The 21,886-nt window shown below is 41.4% G+C and overlaps 1 pseudogene; it reads left to right on the top strand.

Annotated features, from left to right (window-relative positions):
- Positions 1 to 21,886, top strand: part of LOC126301747 (kanadaptin-like) — a 227,418-nt pseudogene that overhangs the window by 30,606 nt on the left and 174,926 nt on the right.

The following is a 21,886-nucleotide window of genomic DNA, read 5'->3' as shown; positions in this document are numbered from 1 at the left end:
GTCCATTCCATTCAACTGCTCTTCCAAGTCCCTTGCTGTCTCTGACAGAATTACAATGTCATTGGCAAACCTCAAAGTTTTTATTTCTTCTCCATGGATTTTAATACCTACTCCGAATTTTTCTTTTGTTTCCTTTACTGCTTGCTCAGTATACAGATTGAATAACATAGGGGAGAGGCTACAACCCTGTCTCACTCCCTTCCCAACCACTGCTTCTCTTTCAGGCCGCTCAACTCTTATAACTGCCATCTGGTTTCTGTACAAATTGTAAATAGCCTTTCGCTCCCTGTATTTTACCCCCTGCCACCTTTAGAATTTGAAAGAGAGTATTCCAGTCAACATTGTCAAAAGCTTTCTCTGTGTCTACAAATGCTAGAAACGTAGGTTTGCCTTTCCTTAATCTTTCTTCTAAGATAAGTCATAAGGTCAGTATTGCCTCACGTGCTCCAGTATTTCTTCGGAATCCAAACTGATCTTCCCCGAGGTCGGCTTCTACTAGTTTTTCCATTCGTCTGTAGAGAATTCGTGTTAGTATTTTGCATGTCAACACCTGCTTTTTTTGGATTGGAATTATTATATTCTTCTTGAAGTCTGAGGGTATTTCGCCTATCTCATACATCTTGCTCACCAGATCGTAGAGTTTTGTCAGGACTTTCTCTCCCAAGGCCGTCAGTAGTTCCAATGGAATGTTGTCACTCCGGGGGCCTTGTTTCGACTCAGGTCTTTCAGTGCTCTGTCAAACTCTTCACGCAGTATCGTATCTCCCATTTCATCTTCATCTACATCCTCTTCCATTTCCATAATATTGTCCTCAAGTACATCGCCCTTGTATAGACCCTCTATATACTCCTTCCACCTTTCTGTTTTCCCTTCTTTGCTTAGAACTGGGTTTCCATCAGAGCTCTTTATGTTCATAGAAGTGGTTCTCTTATCTCCAAAGGTCTCTTTAATTTTCCTGTAGGCAGTATCTATCTTACCCCTAGTGAGATAAACTTCTACATCCTTACATTTGTCCTCTAGCCATGCCTGCTTAGCCATTTTGCACTTCCTGTTGATCTCATTTTGGAGACGTTTGTATTCCTTTTTGCCTGCTTCATTTACTGCATTTTGATATTTTCTCCTTTCATCAATTGAATTCAGTATTTCTTCTGTTACAGCATTGTACGCCAAATATAACTGAAGGAGGTGGTGCATTTATTAAGACACTGGTCTTAGATTTGAAAGGCTGGAACTTCATGCACTGTGGTTCTTCTATGATATTCCTGACTCTCTTAGGGAAAATGCCAAAATCATTCCTTTCACAAGTCCTTAGCCAACCCACCTGTCCTCCGCTTATTTCTTGCTTGGATAAATTACGAACACTAATACTTATGCAAGTGGCGATGCAGTAAACAAAATGAAACTTTAGGAATTAAAGGGACTTATCAGTTCCAGCAATGGTACTGTGTCAACAGTCTGTGTGTACCTTCATCTTCCTTCTTGTCACAGTCATCTTCAGCCATTATTTTTGTGCTGCTTGGTGCACAAGAAGTAGCTGGACATCACAAATGAAACACTTTTATAATGAGACAGTATTTTGATAGAATATCTGCTTGTGCTCTAAATGTGGTGGTCTCGTCTTTAGTGAAACACCACAGCAGTACATTCATAGTTGTGGTGAGCGTAAATCTCCATAATGTATGCAGAAAACATTTGAACAGTGTACAGGTGTGATTTCGTGCTTCAGGTCACTTCTTTTGGGGACATTAATCCAATCAGCCCACAGGGTGTCCTAGTGAAGTGCCATTGTGACAGTTCATGTGGTGTTGGGGACATTTAAATCCTGTAACAGCTGCTTCAGATTACTCTCGTGATATCTTGCCCCCACTCGCACAGCACTTCCTTGTGGAATACAGCATAATGACTCTTATGTATGATTACTCCAGTATGGGTTTCCAAGTTGTACCTAAGGAAAAATCTTTACGCTGGTAATAATGTTTGAAAAGCTCCTTGATTCTGGTTGGTGAGTGTGGGACTTTCATGCTCTTGTTTTAATATTAGAATCACTGTCTGTAGCATGCTCCTTGTAAATACTCATAGAAAAGTTGCTTTGCTGTTAAGCAGTTGTACACGTTAAGGAGCTGTATGACAAAAAAGTCTAGGTGTGTGTGACCAACAAATGTGTGTCATAAGAGTTTTGTTTTTTGCATAACGTGTGTCATAATCTTCTTGTGATAATTTTGTAGTAAGTTTGCCTTTTCACTTATGTGTAAGGGATATTGCATAGGAGGCATGGTTTTTATTTTCTTAAGTAAATACCATGTTTAATTAAAACTAAAACAAGTAGACTTTTCTTAGCAATTTCATTTTTGCATGAAAGCCCATAACTTTAATATACTCTTCTACGTAATACCCACCAGGCACAAACTTCAAGCACCACCCTTATAGAAATCTGCTACCTGAGCATAACTTTCAATAATTTGCATGTTCTGTAACAGTTACATAACACACACTTTATGCCCTTTGAGGAAACTCATCACATGATGTCAAAATCATAAAGCATCTGTTCTGTCTCCTTTCTTCATCAGATTTCTGCACCAAGTGGTCAGTAATGACTGTCACCTGCTTTATTCCTCATCATGCACATTCATACGACCACCTTTGAAACCTCTCACTCATTGCCATACCACCCCATGACTCATAAATGTCAAGAATTGTGGTTTATGCAATTGTTACAAAGTGTTTAAACTATTGAAAGTTATGCTTAGGCAGCTGATTTATGTAAGTATTGTATTCAAAGCTGGTTGTATGATACGAAAATCCTTTAATATTGGTGGGAATTATGTGGAAAAGTAGATCAAAATACAGGTTTTCATGTAAAAAAAAAATTGCTAGGAAAAGTCTGCTTGCTTTATTTTTATTTCAAACCTGTACTTACTTTAAAACAAAAAAAAAAAAAAGAAAAACATACCTTGTATTACTAGATCAGCCTTTAGTTTGACTGTAAGTTATGAGGTCAATGTGATGTGTACAAGTTACCATTCTGAAGTTCTTTACGTCTGTGTATTGTGAGCACATGTACTGGACAACTGAAATTACTGCAAAGCTCATTCTGTGTTGTGGTTCTTGTTTGTAATACACAAGAGTAGAAGGAAAAATTACTATTATTTTTTGCAGGTTGGTCATCTGCTGAAATTTGGCAACAGTACTAGGATGTTTATTCTTCAGGGACCAGATACGGATCAAGAGCAAGAATCAGAGTTAACTGTGACAGAACTGCGAGAAAAGCGGAGAATGGAACAGGAGGAATGAGACAAAGAGGAATATATGCGTGAAATGGAGGAGAAAAAACGCAAGGAACGTGAGGAAGAAGAAGGCATTGACTGGGGCATGGGTGAGTTTGGATTATTCTTCTCTGAAGGATGTTAAAACTTTTTCATGTCATCTTTTCGGCTTCCAATTGTGAAACCTTTATTATCACTTACGTTCATATTTCTCTTCTGTCATATCAGCAGTAGGTAACGCTCCCTGCATTCGTAATGTCCTTTAAGCTGCACGGACTCTCTGACTGGGTGGTGGTAATGTTAAGAATAGAGAAGTAGAACCATTAGTGGTTGTTGGAGTCACATGTACAGATTGGGAACTCTCAAACTCGATGCCAGTCTGTGCCGCCATTCGTCGGACTGTCAGATGTCGGCATGTTCCGGCAACCACTGCGAGGCACATTCATCCTGGCGTTTGAGGGTGATGGTACACCAATATGATTTAAAACCTTATCTCCCTCCCCCTGTATGGTGCTTTAAGTTGTGGAAAATCAGGCACATGTTCTCCTGGTGCAATTCCAACACTACATGTTGAGATTGCAGATGTCTACTGCATTCGAATGCTCCATGTGCCCCTCCTCCCACCTGTGTCAACTGTAGACAGCGCCACTCCTGCTGCTCGCCAGACTGCATGGCACACCAAAAGGAGATGAAAATTATGGATTACAAGGCTGAGTCAGTTACTATCAGCAATTTAGTTATGTTTTTGCTTATTTTGGTACTACTGTCGGTTTACATTGATGATGCATGCTTATACCTTTGCTATTTTCAAGCTGCTTGGTTAGTTTCATTATCACTGCTCTGCTGTTAATCATGGTTGCTCTGCTCTCTATTTGCACCAAAGAAGAGCTATGTTGGAAGGCATATCATTGAAGACTTTCCGTGCAGTACGGGAACAGTGTTTTGCCACAACAGAGTGTCTACAAATGGATTGAAAAATTTTGAAATCGTCGCACAAGTGCTGCGCATGATGAAGGAGCCAGGCGAGTGTTTACCGCAACAAATAAAGAAACCGTTGAGTGTTCACGTGAAATGATTCTCTTGGACAGGCGATTAACTATTGACGAAGTTGCATATTGTATCCAAATTAGTCACTGTTCTGTCTACGAAATCATCCACAACAGACTTGAGTCTGGTCCCTTTAATCCCACAAACCAACCAACCACAATAAACTTGGATTCCATAAAGTTTGTGCAAGATGGGTCCCTAAACAACTCACACAGTTGCATAAACAAACATGCTTGGACACCTGCAAACAACATTTGGATCACTATGGTACCAAAGGGAACAACTTCAAAGACAGGGTCATTACTGGTGACAAGACATAGATCCATCGTCATAAGCCAGAGAGTAAACGGCAGAGTATGGAATGGAAACATCCAAATTCGCCATGCAAGAAAAAGTTCAAGACCCAGCTGTCCACACAAAAACTGATGCTTACTGTTTTTTGGGACACACAAGGTCCAGTACTGCAACATTATGGGGAAAGGGGTACCACAATAAACAGTGTACATTACAGTTGCTTAATACCAGGCTAGAGCTTGCAAATCGAAGCAAATGCCAAGAATTGCTGTCAAAAGGTGTGTTGTTGCAGGACAATGCCTGTCTGCATACTGCTGCCCACACTGATTAAACGCTCCAGAAACTCAAATTTGAAGCATTGGATCATCCTCCATATGGTCCCGATCTTGCCCCTTCTTACCATCACTTGTTTGGTCCACTCAAACAGGCATTAAGGGGCTGTTGATTTGCCTCGGATGAAGCAGTGAAAGATGCAGTGCATTCCTGGCTCGCACCTCAACCGAGAACCTTCTTTTAGGAGGGCATCAGGAAGCTCGTACAATGATGGACCAAGTGCATTGAAAAAATGATGTTCTTGTAAGTTTCGTGTGATTACAATAAAATTTTATAACTACTTTTCAGATAATAATTGACTTACTGTCGTACAATACCCTGGACAGCTGACCTACCGAGAGGTTAAATTGAAATACGAAAGGTTGAACCACGTTTGATTGCTACCATTTTACACTGCCACTATTATGACATCACCTCCATTGGCGATGGTATGCTCCTCATCTAAGCCTGCCCCAGTGGGGATGTCAATCCGCCACCCTTCCCTCCCCTCCCCTCACCCCTCCCCTTCCCCTTCCCTCCCCTCCCCTCCCCTCCCCTCTCTCCCAGCCAGAGAAGCAACAGCATCCTCCGGCTCCTCTCAAAAGGAAGGTGATCCCTTGGGACTCTACCTTTCACGGTCTCTCCCTGTGGTCAAGTAGACACCAGCCAGTGGTCAAAGGAGACACTAGTTGCTGGTCGAAGGGCTTCATGGTCCTCCTCTCTCCCTGAAGCTACTTCAGAGAAGCCCTCCCAGCAAGTCCTTAAGAGTGCAGACAGACGAAGAAGTCTGTTAAGGAATGGGAGACGCTGGAGGCACCCACACCACCACTCCATAACAGTTCCACATCTGAGGACAAGGTGAAGATTCTAGCATCTCCCAAGGACGTAGATGTCGCTGACACCTCAGATTCAATGGTACTGGACACCAGCACTCAACCGATGGCAGCAGGTGACTCCCTTCCGTGGTCTCTTCATGCCTTCCCAGATGGTGGAGAGTGTCATCCTCCAGTGGAATTGTGGCAGTTTTTTCTCCCACCTATCTAAGTTACGGCAACTGTTAAGCATTGTAGCTGATTTTTGTGTTGCCCTTCAGGAAACCTGGTTTTCCGCAATGCAGACCCAATGCTTCCTGGCTATCAGGATTCTAAAAAAATCGTAACGACTATAACAGAATATCAGGTGGAGTCAGTTTTTGTATCCTTACCTGTGTATGCAGCCAACCTGTGCCCTTTCAAACATCTTTAAAAGTTGTGGCTGTCAGGGTGAGGACAACACAAGACATTACCACATGCAACATCTACCTTCCTCCAGATGGTGAAGTGCCGGACCATGTATTGGCTGCACTTATTTCCCAATTCCCCCCACCTTTTCTACTTCTGGGTGATTTTAGCGCTCATAACCCTTTTTGGGGTGGAACTAATATTACTGGCCATGGTAAAGATGCCACAAATGTAAATACAGGTGCCCCACTCATTTCATTGTGGCACATACTTGGCCATTGATCTCTCAGTTTGCAGTCCTGTTCTTATATCGTCTATCCACTGAAGAGCTCACAACAATTTGAGTGGTAGTGACCACTTTCTGCTCTTCCTGTCCCTCCCCCAGCATAACTCATCTGGACGCTTGCCCAGATGGGCTCTTACCAAAACTGACTGAGACTCTTTGACCTCCACTATAACCGTTGAATCTCCATTGCATGGAAACATCAATGAGGTAATTCAGATCATTACTGCCGCAGCTGAATAGGCAATATCCTGTCCCTCAGGTCCCTTGTGGCGGAAAATATTGCCTTGTTGGTCACTGGAAGTCACTGTGGCTATTAGAGACCACAGGTGGGCCCCTCCAATGCCATTGTGTCACTCATCTCAGTGCCTTCAAATGACTCCTTGCCCAGGTCCGTCAGCTTATGAAATGATGGAAGTAGGAATGTTGGGAACGATATGTGTGCATCATTGGAACACGAACCTCTCCTTCCCAGGTATGGACCGAGCTCAGATGCCTTTACTGATATCAGACCCCCGCACGTATACCTCAAATTTCCACAAATGGAGCTGTATATACTGATTCAGACATAATCACAGTGCATCGTGCTGAGAATTATGCTTGCACCTCTGCATCTGAGAATTACTGCCCCATCTTTCATCTCTTACAACAGCAAGTGGAATGACAACACTTATCTTTTGCTTCACGCCACCCTGAGCCGTTTAATGCTCCATTCAGTGAGTGGGGATTTCTCAGCACCCTTGCTGATTGTCCTGACCACTGCATCCAGACCCCTTCCATCACCAAATGAGTAAACATCTGTCAGCGGATTGCCAGTGCCACCTTCTTGCCATTTTCAACCGCTTCTGGAGTGACAGAATTCCTGTCACATTGGCAAGAAAGTATCATTTCAAAACTAAAGTGTATCATAACTGTATTGCTGTCGATTCCCTTTATGATGCCTCAAAGTTAATAATGGCAAAACGTGTCTGGCAAAATAAAGTACAGTGCAGGACAGAAGGCATTTCTATTTTCTAAACAAATATTTATGTGTTTGGTGTGGAGGATAGCTACGTAAAGAAATTCACTGTCTGAGTAAACTTCTGTTATCCTAGCATTTCATGGAACTTCAGTGGAACCTACAAAATTCACCTGTAGGTGCTACTGGTGGCTTTTCTAGCCTTTGAGTAGTACTAATACTGAACCCAATAATGAGATGTTGTTGTTGTGGTCTTCAGTCCCGAGACTGGTTTGATGCAGCTCTCTATGCTACCCTATCCTGTGCAAGCTTCTTCATCTCCCAGTACCTACTGCAGCCTACATCCTTCTGAATCTGTTTAGTGTATTCATGAATGAGACATGAATTTAGTCATAAACAAACATTAACAAAAGTCATCCTGGAATATGCTAACAGAACACACATTAGTATCCAAAATGTACTTATAATTGAAGGAAGAGTCACAAGAAGTTATGATGGCAGAATAGCTGACTTGTATAACCAAAGATGTATCACGTTTTAATTTAATAGTGGTAAAAATATTAAGTATTTAACGTCAAAACAACCTTAAAGTGATAGGTACTAAGAGTGTGATCAGTCTGAATTTCTGGAGAAAAAGATTCATTTGCATGAGCAAATATAAATACTGCTGATGTGGACACAAGTAAACTGAAAGTAATTTGAAAAGGTACTATCAGCTTCCAAGCTAACATAGATCTCTAACTACACTACCAATCAGCCTGTCATCACAACCAAGATTTCACGTTCACATTCGTTGACTTTACCGTCTCACAATCAAATGTCTCCTTCCAATCTAACCTAGACTCGAGGACATATTATAGATCAATCTTGCAGAACAACATTGATTTGTTGTCCACATTCTTTGGCTTTTTCACCTCACACCCGAACTGTCAAATTCCAACATGACCTACAGTAGCCAGCTTAGAAGAATGTCTTGGGGGGGGGGGGGGGGGGGAGAGTCTGGCAGGGGGGACACAGTCCTTCCCCTCGCTCCCTTCTGCCCCGCAGCTGCCTACTGTCAGGTGGTCTGGGCCATCTGAAAAAATTGCTCTACCGGTAGAATTCATTCATAAACAATATTTTTTGAACTAACCTGCTCTAGAACACAACCTACACCCACATTCCTGCTGAATAGATTGTTCTCAGCTGTGGACAGTAGAGCTCAGGTGCTTGCTATAGCTCAGTCTGTCACCATAACTTAGCTTCTGCCTTTGAGATGAAATTGTCAGTTGCAAAACAGATAGCGCAGAACAGTTGTTTATACCAATAAAAGAAATGGCTGAATGTGGCAGAAGTATATTTGTGTTTCAGACTGAATCGTTAATAATATTTTATCATACTGGATGCAGGTGTGTCACTACCATTGGCTGCTTCCCACTCGACGTGGAGACACATTGCCGGCATCTTCTGTATACCGAAAACCAAGCACATTGCATGGACAGCCCTTTGTCAAGTTTAATCGCCAAATCAATAACGTGTTTCAGTTGCCCTGGATTTGGACAAACCACAGTGACTTGTAAGAGCCAAGAAGACTCAGATTTTTGGCAAAAACAGTTCATAAATAAAAAAATAAAAATGAAGTCTTTGTTCCACAGGAAATATGAGTACCTCCACACAACATTCTGATGAAGAATATAGTTGACAGTTGAGATACAGCTGCGGAGAGTTTCTGGCTGTAGAAGCAAGTAGTGCTACTAAGTTATTATTTTATACGGTAAATGATTGTGTTTCATTGTACAATTGTGAATAATTGCTAATGTTGGAATTGTGGGTGGAAAATAGTGCTTTGAAGATCCACTGTTAACTTGTGGAAGTAGTGGAATATACCCTAGTATGAAGACTTGAGTTCCACTTGAGAATTTATTTTTGTGGCAGAATTATTAGAAGGGAATTCATTTTCAGTGATTAGTTGGTCAAAAAATGTTTTGTGTTGAAATCGAAGAGAATAACAATATATTAGTCGTAGCTGACGAACCCGGAATTGCCTCACTATTGCTAAATGTCCATCTCCTCCTCCACTCTTCTCTTTGTGCATCTCCTCCTCCTCCTCCTCTCACTGCCCCTCTATAACATTGTGCCCCGATCTCTCATTTGCCCCCCCCCCCCTTCCATCCATTCATCCATCCAATCCAAACCAAACCAAACCAAACCAACCAACCAACCAACCAACCAACCAATCAAGTCCTTTGCTGTCTCCGGCAGAATTACAGTGTCATCGGCAACCTCATAGTTTTTATTTTTTCTCTCTGAACATGAATTCGTACTCCAAATTTTTCTTTGGTTTCCTTTACTGCATGCTCAGTGTGTAGATTGAATAACATCAGGGATAGGCTACAACCTTGCCTCTCACCCCTTTCTCAACCATAGTTTCCCTTTCATGCTCCTCTACTCTTATGACTGCCATATCTGATTTTTGTACAAGTCGTAGGTAGCCTGTTGCTCCCTGCATTTTACTCCTGCTACATTCAAAATTTCAAAAAGAGTATTCCAGTCAACACTGTCAAAAGCTTTCACTAAGTATACAGATGCTAAAATACATGTGTGCCTCTTCTGAACCTATCTTCTTAGATAAGTCTTAGAGTCAGTATGGCATCATGTGTTTCTACATTTCTTCAAAATTGAAACTAATCTTCCCTTCTTCTACCAGTCCTTTCATTCTTCTGTAAAGAATTTGTGTTGTTGTTTTGCAAACATGACTTTTTAAAGTGATAGTTTGGTGTTGTCATGGGTGGCCTCCAAAGGCTATCAGTAGTTCTGATGGAATGTCGTCTACGGCTGGGGCCTTGATTTGACTTAGGTGTTTCAGTGCTCGGTCAAATTCTTCTAGCAGTACCATACCTCTCATCTCACCTTCATCTACATCCTTTTCCATTTCTCTAATGTTGCCTTCAACCTCATCTGTTTTGTATAGAATCTCTATATTCTCCTTCTGCCTTTCGGCTTCCTCTTGTTGGTTAGAACTGGTTTTGCATATAACATCTTGATATTCATACACCTGCTTGTCTTTTATTAAAAGGCCTCTTTAACTTTCCTGTAGGCAGTATCTGCCTTTCCCCTGGTGAAATATGCTTCTAAATGCTTATATTTGTTCTCTAGCCATTTCTGCTTATCCTTTTGTACTTCCTGCCAGTCTCATTTTTTAGATGTTTGTATTCACTTTTGTCTGTGTCATTTGCTGAATTTTTACATTTTGTCCTTTCATAAATGATATTCTGTATCTCCTTTGTCATCCAAGTATTTCTACTATTTCTTGTCTTTTTACCTATTTGATCCTCAGCTGCCTTCGCCATTTCAACTGTTAAAGTAACTAATTGGTTTTCTATGGTATACCTTTCCTCTGTACAAGTCAGTTGTTGCCTAATGCTCCCTCTGAAGCTCACAACAAGCTCTGGTTCTTTCAACATATCCAGATTCCATGTCCTTAATTTCCTACATCTTTCCAATTTCATCATTTGTAATTTACAGTTCCTAGCCAATAAATTGTGATCAGAGTCCACATCTGACCCTTGAAATGTCTTACAATTTAAAATCTGGTTCCTAAATCTCTGTCTAACTATTGTATAATTAATCTGAAAACTTCCAGTCTCTCCAGGTCTCTTCCATGCCTTCTTTATTCTTAAACCAAATTATGCTCTGTGCAAAATTTTACCAGGCGACTTCCTTTTTCATTCCTTTGCTCCAGTCCACATTCACTTACTATTTTTCCTTCTCTTTCTTTTTCCTACTGCTAAATTCTAGTCCCCTTTCCCCTTTCACAGTTAAATTTCCAAATCCCTTAACCATCTGAATAATTTGTTTTATCTTACCATACATTTCTTCACTCTCTTCCTCATCTGCGTATCTGGTTGGCATATACACATATTCTGCTGTGGTGGGCATGAGATTAGTGACAGTCTTTGCTAGAATAATGCGTTGAATATGCTGTTCGTAGAAGCTTACCGCCATTCCTATTTTCTTATTCATTATTAAACCTACTCATACTTACCCCTATTAGATTTTGTATTGATAACCCAATATTTTCTGGACCAGAAGCCGTGTTCCTCCTGCCATCGAATTTCTCTAATTCCCACTATATCTAACTTCAGGCTATCCAGTTCTCTTTTTAAATTTTCTAACTGACAAACATGGTTAAGTGATCCAATACTCTGTGGTCCATACCACAGAACATCAGTTTTGTTTCTCCTAATGATGACATCCTCCTGGGTAGTCGCCACCCAGAGATCCAAATGGGAGAGGTATATTACCTGCAGAATATTTTACCCAAGAGGACACTATCATCAGCTGTAGTTTCCCCTAGCTTTGAGCTGTTGGCAGTTCCAGCACAGAAAGGCCATTTTGGTTGATGTTACAAGGACATATCAGGCAACCATTCAGCTCCTACAACTACTGAAAAGGCTACTGCTCCTCTTCAGGAAGTGATACCTTCTCTTAAGGATACGAAAGAGGAGGTAACCTTTGAAGCTGGTAAAGGGAGAACACAAAGTTTCTGGTGTGGTAAGTGGCTGAGCACAGTAACTCAACATTTATTGGTTTACTTAGTTTACACAGGCATTCACAGGTGTACAGAAAATTCATACTTTTTCCCTTAAAACATTGAAACAATAATCCTTTAAAACATTAATACCATGCAAATTTATTAGAATGTAAAATCCTCCAAAAGATTTAAAGAATGTTACTGAAATTCTTCATTACCCAAAATTTCATTTCCATTCAACATCAGAACCAATAATCTATAAAATAATCACAATAATAAAGGTATTTAGAATAATAACTGACATTAAAACCATTAACCTTAAAAATTTGAAATAATCTAAGGTATTGCTTCTAAACGAAATAAGCTTAAGTTCAGAAACGTTAGTGCATCGTAACTGGCTGTAGGGATTCTGACTTGTTAGTGATTTGATGTCAGTTCAACCAATCCAGTTGTGAGGAAACCAATGTTATGGTAGTTATAGAAGAATCAATAACAAAACTTAATTACAATTCACTGAAGGATAACATGCGCTGATGCGGCTGCACACAAATTAACCTGTCTTCTGTACCAGATACATCAATACGTGGCTCACTGTACTACAGTCCCAGGCTGAGGACAAACTCTGTAAATGACAAATTATCACTGCCAGTCTTAACCAATTTTATGTTCTCCCTGCCTCTTGAACATGAGGCAATTTGGAACAATACAGTTATACCTTGATGGGATTGATTGACAGCTTTGTAATCGTAGAAATTAATTAACTCCCTTATATGGAGCTTTTGGCCGGTGGAACTGGAGAACATGTATCCACAATTATGAAGTTTCTGTGAATCTGACATCACTTCTATAGGACATCATGCACAAAGTTCAACACGATTTACACACCCTGGAAACTCACTTAGCTGCACATACGTGGAAATTTGCAGAAGACTGCCAGGGCACAATTTTGTGACACTACAGTCAATGATAATCCCAACTAGCTCTTTGGCGCAACATCCAATGTGATTTGTCCCAGATGAAATAGGGAAAAATGCTCCCAAGGCTTGCTAACGAAAAACAGTTCAGTTTTCAGAATCAACCTGCACAGACAGACGAATTACTGTTCCAGTCGAGGTGAACAACCCAGTTCAAATTCCAAACCGATGCCGACGGTAGGAGTGCGAGGCACTAATTCTGAAGCGATACACTCCCTGCCATCTGCCGACCAAACGGCCACCTCAAGACCGGTGACCCATTACTCAGACACTTCCTGCACTGCAGTCCACAACTAGCAGCCGCCTGGCTTTCACTACATGGCTTACTCTGCCCTCTGTTGTCCAGTCCACCAGTCACCATAGGCTCACCTGGAATGCACTTAAGACTGCTATCCCTGCCTGGCATCTCTGACCGCAGAACAATTTTTCTTTGTGTAAAGGCCTGCTGGTGCCAGAAATCGATACGGTCGCACGTATTAGTCACAGAAGTACTAACCAAAAATCGTACGACTCTATCAGAAACCGCATGTTTATCTGGTCTCCATTGTGGTTGCACCTATGTTACGGCTATTTGTATCATTGGGACATCCAAGACATTGCACCAATGGTAAGGTCCTCGGTTCATGAGGACCGTGGCTTTGGTGACAGTATTTTGCATAGTTTTAATGTGCAAATGGGTAGCCTTACTGTTGTAACTTGCCGATATCTTTCAAACCAAATCAATCCTATCATGCTTGCACTGCTGAACTTTACGACCTCAGTAGAAAGTGTCAATTTGTTACTGAAGTTCACAAAGAATCCTACGCTGATTCCATGGTACGGGATGCTATTATCCGATTGGCACCTGACATAGAAGTTAGGCAATGTGCCCTTCAGTTGGCAAATCCATCTCTAGATGAAGTCCTATCCATCACTCAGTCTTTTGAAATTTCTCGCGCCACTGGAGCGCAAATAGAGGCATTGGGCAACGTCGGGGAAATACAACCTCTGTGCGATGTTGACGAAGCCTGTAGCATGTCCCCGCCGGCCGACGTGGCAGCCGTACACTCCCAAGCGAAGCCTCGGCCTAACCGTAAACAAACCTCTAAGAAACTGCAGCAAAATCCACAGCAACTTCCTTCATGTCCGCAGTGTTTTACGAAACATTCACGAGGAGATTGTCCACAATATTGGGCCATGTGTCACAAATGCAAAAAACAGGTCATGTGTCATCTGTTTGCAAATCCGACCGCATACATGATGTTCATGAACATGACGCTGATTCTGATTCTGTGTTGTCTGTCAATTGTACTTCTTCTCTTTCAGGGAAGTTATTATTCACTGTTCAAATACTTGTTCGAGATGTTCGCATGCAGGTGGTTCTGCTCCCACTATCATCAATTCTCAGACGTATCTTCATTTGGGTTCTCCAATCCTGTTACCTGTCACTAGGCAATTATGAATTATGGACTTGTCTCTCTTGGGACAATTTGATGCTGAGGTATCTTACAAATCTGTCGTTCACACTGTTCCCATATTTTTGGTCGACCATAGTAACATGGAGAATCTTTTTAGTTTCGATGCCTTTCATGTTTTTGGGTTCTCCATAGATGACTCCGTCAATATCGTCTCTGATGCTATTCCTTGTGCGTAATTGGATTCCTTGTTGATGAATTTTTCGTCTGTTTTTTTCTCCTGGGTTAGGCCATGCAAACGACTTTGAAGCTCATATCACGCTCAAACCCAATGCTTGGCCTAAGTTTTTTTGGGCTCAGGCCCATTCCTGTGGCCCTTCGTGATCAGGTCAAACGGTAGCTGAATCGTCTCGCTGCTTCAGGGGTCTTGCTTCCTGACACTTCCAGTGAGTGGTCCTCTCCTGTCATTGTCGTTGTTAAGCCAAACAATGATATTCGTCTCTTTGGCGATTTCAGAGCCACTGTAAATGCTCAATGCTTTATCGACACTTACCCTATGCCTCGACCTGAAGAATTGTTCACTAAACTTGCTGGGGGCCAGTATTTTTCTAAACTTGACTTGTCAGAAGCTTATCATCAACTTCCTCTCCATGCTGTTTCCTGGCAGTTTCTGGTCCTTAACACGCCTTTCGGCCTCTATCAATACCGATTGGCATTCTGGGTTGCCAACGCTCTCTTTCAGCGATTCTTGGAACAATTATTGCTCACTGTCCCTGGGTGTATAAATTACCAGGACGACATTGTTGTAACTGGCTCCACCACTGGCAAACATCTTCAAAATCTTTTTCATGTCTTACAGACTGCCGGTCTTAAGTTTAATCTTCAGAAATCAAAATTTTTTCAGGCATCTATCACATACTTGGGGTTTCAACTCTCTCGGAATGGTATTCATCCACTTCAGCAAACTGTCGTTGCGATCAATACCCTTCCTTGCCCTATATCTATTAAGAAACTGCAGGCCTTCTTGGGAGAAATGGCATACTGTCACAAGTTTTTCCCATCTGCTGCTTCGGTGGTTCAGCCGTTGCATCGCCTGTTGCATAAAAACGTGCCTTTTCATTGGTCTGCGTCTTGCGATGCAGCCTTCCAGAAATTGAAGACTATGCTGAAACAGGCCCTGTGCCTGGCTACTTATCAACCTGGCCAACATCTTGTTCTTGCCATGGACGCCTCTCAATACGGGGTCGGTGCAGTCCTTGCGCACCGTTTTTTCTGAACAACCCATTGCTTATGCCTCCAAAACGCTCACGGATGCCCAACAAAAGTATTCTCAAATTGAAAAAGAAGCTTTGGTCATAATTTATGCTCTTCATAAGTTTGGTGTTTTTCTCTACGGATCCAAATTTCATCTGGTTATGGATCACAAACCCCTTGTTTCATCCATCAACATCACTTCTTGACAAGGCTGCACACCGCCTTCAGTGCTGGACTCTTTACTTGTGTTGTTTCAATTATGAGATTCATTTCTGGCCGACGGTTCAACATGCGAATGCTGATGTACTGTCTCGCCTTCCCATGGGTCCTGATCTGGCATTTGATAGGGACGAACTTTTGTGTTTCCAACTGGATGTTGCCGAGCAGCGGGTTGTGGACGAGTTCCCCATCACTGGGGACCAGCTGGTGGCTACTACGGGTTCTGACCCTACCCTCTCCTGGGTCTTATGCTGTATTGAGAAGGGTTGGCCAGATCGTCTGTCCACTAAGACTTCTGATCCGTTGCAAAACTATTACGCTTTGCATTATCGCCTCACGGCTAGGGATGGTGTTATCCTCCTTTACACCGACAGTGCTTCGCCATGTGTTATGGTACCTGTGTCTTTGTGTGTTCAGTCTTGTGCCTCCTTCACCAAGGGTACTGGGGTGTCTCGCACAAAATCTCTGGCACACCGTCATGTGTACTGGCCCAGCATCGACTCTGAAATCACACTCATGGTTGCTGCCTGTGGCCCTTGTGCATCACGGGCCGCCGCCCCGAAGTCATCTTTGTCACCGTGGCCTTCGCCTGAGAAGCCCTGGGAGTGTATTCATGCTGACTTCGCGGAACCTTTTTTAGGTACTTATTGGCTTCTCGTTATTGACGCCTACTATAACTTTCCTTTCATTGTCCGTGTTACGTCACCTACCACCGCGGAAACCACCAATGCTCTAGCTCGCATTTTCTCTTTGGAAGGCCTTCTCTCTACTCTTGTTACTGATAATGGTTCGCAATTTGCCTCTTCCGATTTTGCGGATTTTCGTGCCCGTCACGGCGTCATGCATGTCACGGCCCCTCTGTTCCATCCACAGTCAAATGGTGAGCCTGAACGACTGGTCCGCACATTTAAGGCTCAGATGAGGAAACTCCTGACTTCTTCTGCTGCTGATGATGCACTTCTCCAATTTCTGGCTTCTTACCGTTTCACCCCCATGGGTGACCACAGCCCGGCTGAGCTCTTACATGGCTGACAGCCCCGCACGCTACTTCATCTTCTGCTACCTTCCACCTCATGGCCGCGGTTGCCTGCACTTGGCCGGTTCACCGCCGATGACCTTCTATGGGTACGGGGATATGGCAGGCAGCCAAAATGGAGTCCTGGCTGCAACTTACGATGCCATGGCCAATGCCTGTATGAAATCCAGACGAACATGGGTGTTGCAGTGCATCATTCTTCGTACCAGCTTCGGCCTCGTGGCCGGCAACGTCTGTTCCGGATACCGCTACATCACCTTCGGCTCTACCTGATGCTCGGGATACTGGAATCTCTGACTACTCACAACACAGTCCTCTCACCATCATATCGGTGCCAGCACAAGAAATGATGCCACAGGAGACGTGCCCATGCAGGAACCAGATGACTGTCATCTGTCGGAGCAACTCTACTCACCTCCTTCTCCTACGGACACGGACCCATCACTCATGTCTCCTGCTATAACAACGGGACTTGCCGCAATGGGCGGATTGGTGCATGGGGCCCCAGCAGATTCGACCCCCACGTCTCCTGTCATCTCGACCCCTTATCATCGGGGACACTTCCGTCCGTACGGGAAGCTGCCTCCCCGAGACTTTATGGCCAGTCAAACGACACCTATGGACTTAAGCAATCTACAGGCCACTTCCATCAAGACCTGTGCAAAAAATTCAAAGGGGTGAAAAGTGTTGTGACTCGACGATCTTTCAAAATGCCGCTGCGCAGTTACGGGCATCCTCTACATGCGGCGCTGTCTGCCAGCCATGGAGCAGCAGTGCAACCTAAGCGGCCAGACAGCCAGCGGCCGCTAGACTTGGACTCGGTTATGATGTGACTGTTAAAGTGTACACACATCTTACTCTTTACTTGATCTGTGGCTTTCATGTATTGTGTCTTTCTTGAAATATATTTGTTCAACTTGAAGTTATTACACTTGCAACATTTTGAATGACCAAATTCTGTGGTAGCATTCTAGTCTTAAGCCAGTAAGTTGTAGAAACTACTTTACTGTCTTCTGTTTATACCAAACAGCAAGGAAGTAAACAAAACTACACATTATTTTGGATACAATTTTTATTTAACGTTAAATTTAAGGGAAATCTTATGTCTAATGGTTTAATTGCGTTACTATCATAGTTAAAACTGACAGTGAAAATGTTAATAAAACAGGAAATTTTCACAGCACAGCATTCTCTTTCTTGCAGTTTGCTTTAGTAGAAAAGCTGCAAATTGGTGTTTATACAAATATATGGCCTTATCAGTATGAATATTTGTTAGAGCGTCGTGTAAAAATTCGAAGTAAATTCGTCAAGCACTTTTCAGATTTTGTGGTAATATCGTTTCCACTTAGCCAAGCTAGTGTCTATCCAGATGGCTATTAGAGTTCCATGAAAAAAATTGAAGTCAGTCAGTCAAGAACTTTTTGAGATTTTATGCTAACGGCAGCTTTCATTTATATGTTATATATGTAAAAATTTGAAATAGATTGGTCAAGAACTTTTTGAGATATTTGCTAACAGTGTTTCCCCTTTTTATTGCATGTGTATTAAGAAATATGTAGTGTAAATCAGTCCAAACATTTTTGTTTTTATAGGAATAGTTATGTATTACATATATTAAAAATATGTAGCCCATGTTCATCCAAATTTTTATTAAAGTAATGTGTAAAAATTTCAAGTAAATTGGTCAGTAATGTTTCGAGATTTTTGCTAACATTTCCTCTTTAGACACACACACACACACACACACACACACACACACACACACTCTCTTTTTATGTGTAAAAATTTGAAGTGAATCTGTCAAGAATTTTTCGAGAAATTTGGTAACAATGCTTTCCTTTTGTATATTACTAGTGAACCCAGCAGTGCTTCACAAGTGCTAAATATGTATGGGAAATACCTGTTACCTCCTGCGCATATCTCCCTCTGTGTCCTTCTCCATCCCCTTTCTGTCTACATCCTCATTCCCCCTCTCTTATGTCCATGTCCTCCCCATACGCTGTCCATCTCCTCTTCCCCTGTATCATTGGTCTTGAGCCTAGTGTTGTTGATAGCAAAACCTTTACCTGAAGTCACTTAAAATGATTTGCTGGGACCATTGGTATCTGTGGAATGAGAGAGACAGCTCTCCAGTGGCTGGACCTGTGGTGACAGTAGCTCCAGTGACAATATTTCACATAGTTTTAATCTGCAAACATATAGGATCACAGAGTTTGGGGTGATTCATATTCCGTAGTCTTAGGATTCTTTACCATAAGCTGACAAGCCATAAATACAGCTTTCCTGTTTTCTGTTAAAAGTGACTCTGAGAAAGGAAATGAAACTACACATCTTCACAGCACAGCACTTTCTTCCTCATAAGCAGGTTTAAGTTTAACAGTAAACCTGTACATTGTTGTTTGAAAAAATATGTAACCATATCAAACCGAACATTTATTAGAATAAGAATTTGAAGTACATCATTTAAGACGTTTTTGAGATTCTTGTTACCAATTTTTCCCCTTTATTTAGTATATACTGGGCCTCTTCCTGTTTCTGATTATGATCAATCACCTCCCCTCATTTATTACATCCACCACTGTATTGTATGCAGATGATACAACTTTTCTTCATAGCAGTAACAATCTTAATGACCTTAAAACCTGTGCTGAAAATACACTCACTCACACAGCATTATTGGTTCAGAGCAAATGGTTTCCTGCTAAATAAAAGTAAAATTCAGCAGATAATCTTCACTCTAAGAGACAAGCCACTATCTGATGACAATAGTTCTGTTAAATTCCTGGGAGTTTATTTAGACCAAAAGTTATCCTGGGGCCAAGATGTAAACTATATTAGTAGTAAGCTATCTAGAGTAATTTATTTATTAAGACAACTCAGAAATTGTGAACCTGAAACATACATCAGATCATCTTATTTTGCATTTTTCCAAAGTGTAATATCCAATGGCATTGTCTTGTGGGGTAACTGTAGTCATATACATGCCATCTTATTATTGCAGAAGAAAGCCATTAGGACAATTACAAATTCTTCACATAAGGCTCACTGCAAACCCTTATATACTAAACAAAAAATTATGATAGTAATAAACCTCTATATATACAATGTCTTAATCTTTACGAAGAAGAACCTATAAGATGTGAAACGTAGAGAAAATGTACTTTGTCACAACACAAGAAGCATCAAACACATATACACGAATTACCACATATTATCAAAATCAATAAATAGCTATGAAGTCACAGGACACAAACTATTTAATTAGCTGCCACATGCTATACAGGATCTTTCTGAACATACATTCAAAGAAAGACTGCATGAATGATTTATTGCCCACCCGTTCTATGATATCATTGAATTCTTCAACTGTAAAATGCAGTAATCCAACAGATGACCCACTGTACATTTATTGTAATATAAGCTTGCACAGTATAGAATAGCATGGAGAGCTGCATCAAACCAGTCTCAGGACTGAAGACCACAACAACAACAACAACACAAGCTAAAATATTTCAGTAGGTCAAAACCTTATCACAAAGTATTATAAATTGTATCTTTATTTGACGTTGCTGTAATGGCATAAAGACAATAAAATCTTTCATTACTATAATTATTATTATTATTACTACTACTACTACTACTACTACTACTACTACATGTAAATAAAATAAAAGATAGTACTGTACTGGAATGCTGCTGTAATTGTTAATTGCAACTACATTAGCAAAAGGCCTATTTCAGCATTATTGCTATTATCAGTCTACCTGCAACCGAATATGCTTTGTTAAATGTTGTAACATTAAAACTATTAACAAATTTGTTTTACTGTGTGCTAGTACGTACTTTCATATTGCATAGTTGCGATGTTGCTGTCTTATTATCTTACTATTGCATGGATTGTTTTGAACTACAGCCAAATTTTTAAATATTTATCTTAATCTCTATTAACTGTGTTGTTTTCAAATGTAAGCTAGGATGTTGTCACTTGTATATACTGTTGTGGGTTGACACCTACAATTAAGATATAATCCAGTGATGCTGTATGGTTACAGTTGGTTTATTGATATGTAATTATCTGTGGCATGGGATTATAAACTTTGTTACATGTTTGTAGTGTGTATATATCTGTGTTTTTATTTAATATGACCAACTTGAATTGAGCTGTAAGATTTGACTAAAGTTATGTAGAAAATTTTTATGTTTTGGGTCTGTTTGTTTGTTTAATATTTCATCAGAGTTTGTCCGTGGGTGTATATAGATTCTGATTTCTTCCAAAATATTTTAAATTCCTTTTGTTGTTATATGCAACAATTTTCCCCTTTATATATAAAAACAAAGATGATGTGACTTACCAAACAAAAGCGCTGGCAGGTCGATACACACACAAACAAATGTCTGCTTGTGTGTGTGTGTGTGTGTGTGTGTGTGTGTGTGTGTGCGGGCGCGGGCGCACGCGAGTGTGCGAGTGTATTCCTGTCCTTTTCCCCCCCTAAGGTGAGTCTTTCCTCTCCCGAGATTCGAATGACTCCTTACCCTCTCCCTTAAAACCCACATCCTTTCGTCTTTCCCTCTCCTTCTCTCTTTCCTGACGAAGCAACCGTTGGTTGCGAAAGCTTGAATTTTGTGTGTATGTTTGTGTGTCTATCGACCTGCCAGCACTTTTGTTTGGTAAGTCACATCATCTTTGTTTTTAGATATATTTTTCCCACTTGGAATGCACTGGCAGGTCGATAGACACACAAACATACAAATTCTAGCTTTCGCGACCAGCGGTTGCTTCTTCAGGAAAGAGTGAAGGAGAGGGAAAAGACTTACCTTAGGGGGTAAAAGGACAGGTAAACACTCGCGCACGCACACATATCCATCCACATATACACAGACACAAGCAGACATTTGTAAAGGCAAAGAGTTCGGGCAGAGATGTCAGTAAGGCGGAAGTACAGAGGCAAAGATGTTGTTGAAAGACAGGTGAGATATGAGCGGCGGCAACTTGAAATTAGCGTAGGTTGAGGCCTTGTGGATAATGAGAAAAGAGGATATACTGAAGGGCAAGTTCCCATCTCCGGAGTTCTTCCCCCTGTGGGTTCGGGGGTAAGAATAGGCCCACGGTATTCCTGCC

Source organism: Schistocerca gregaria, unplaced genomic scaffold (assembly GCF_023897955.1).
Source record: "Schistocerca gregaria isolate iqSchGreg1 unplaced genomic scaffold, iqSchGreg1.2 ptg000097l, whole genome shotgun sequence".
Taxonomy (NCBI): Eukaryota; Metazoa; Arthropoda; class Insecta; order Orthoptera; family Acrididae; genus Schistocerca; species Schistocerca gregaria.
This window is presented reverse-complemented; position numbering and strand designations above follow the sequence as displayed.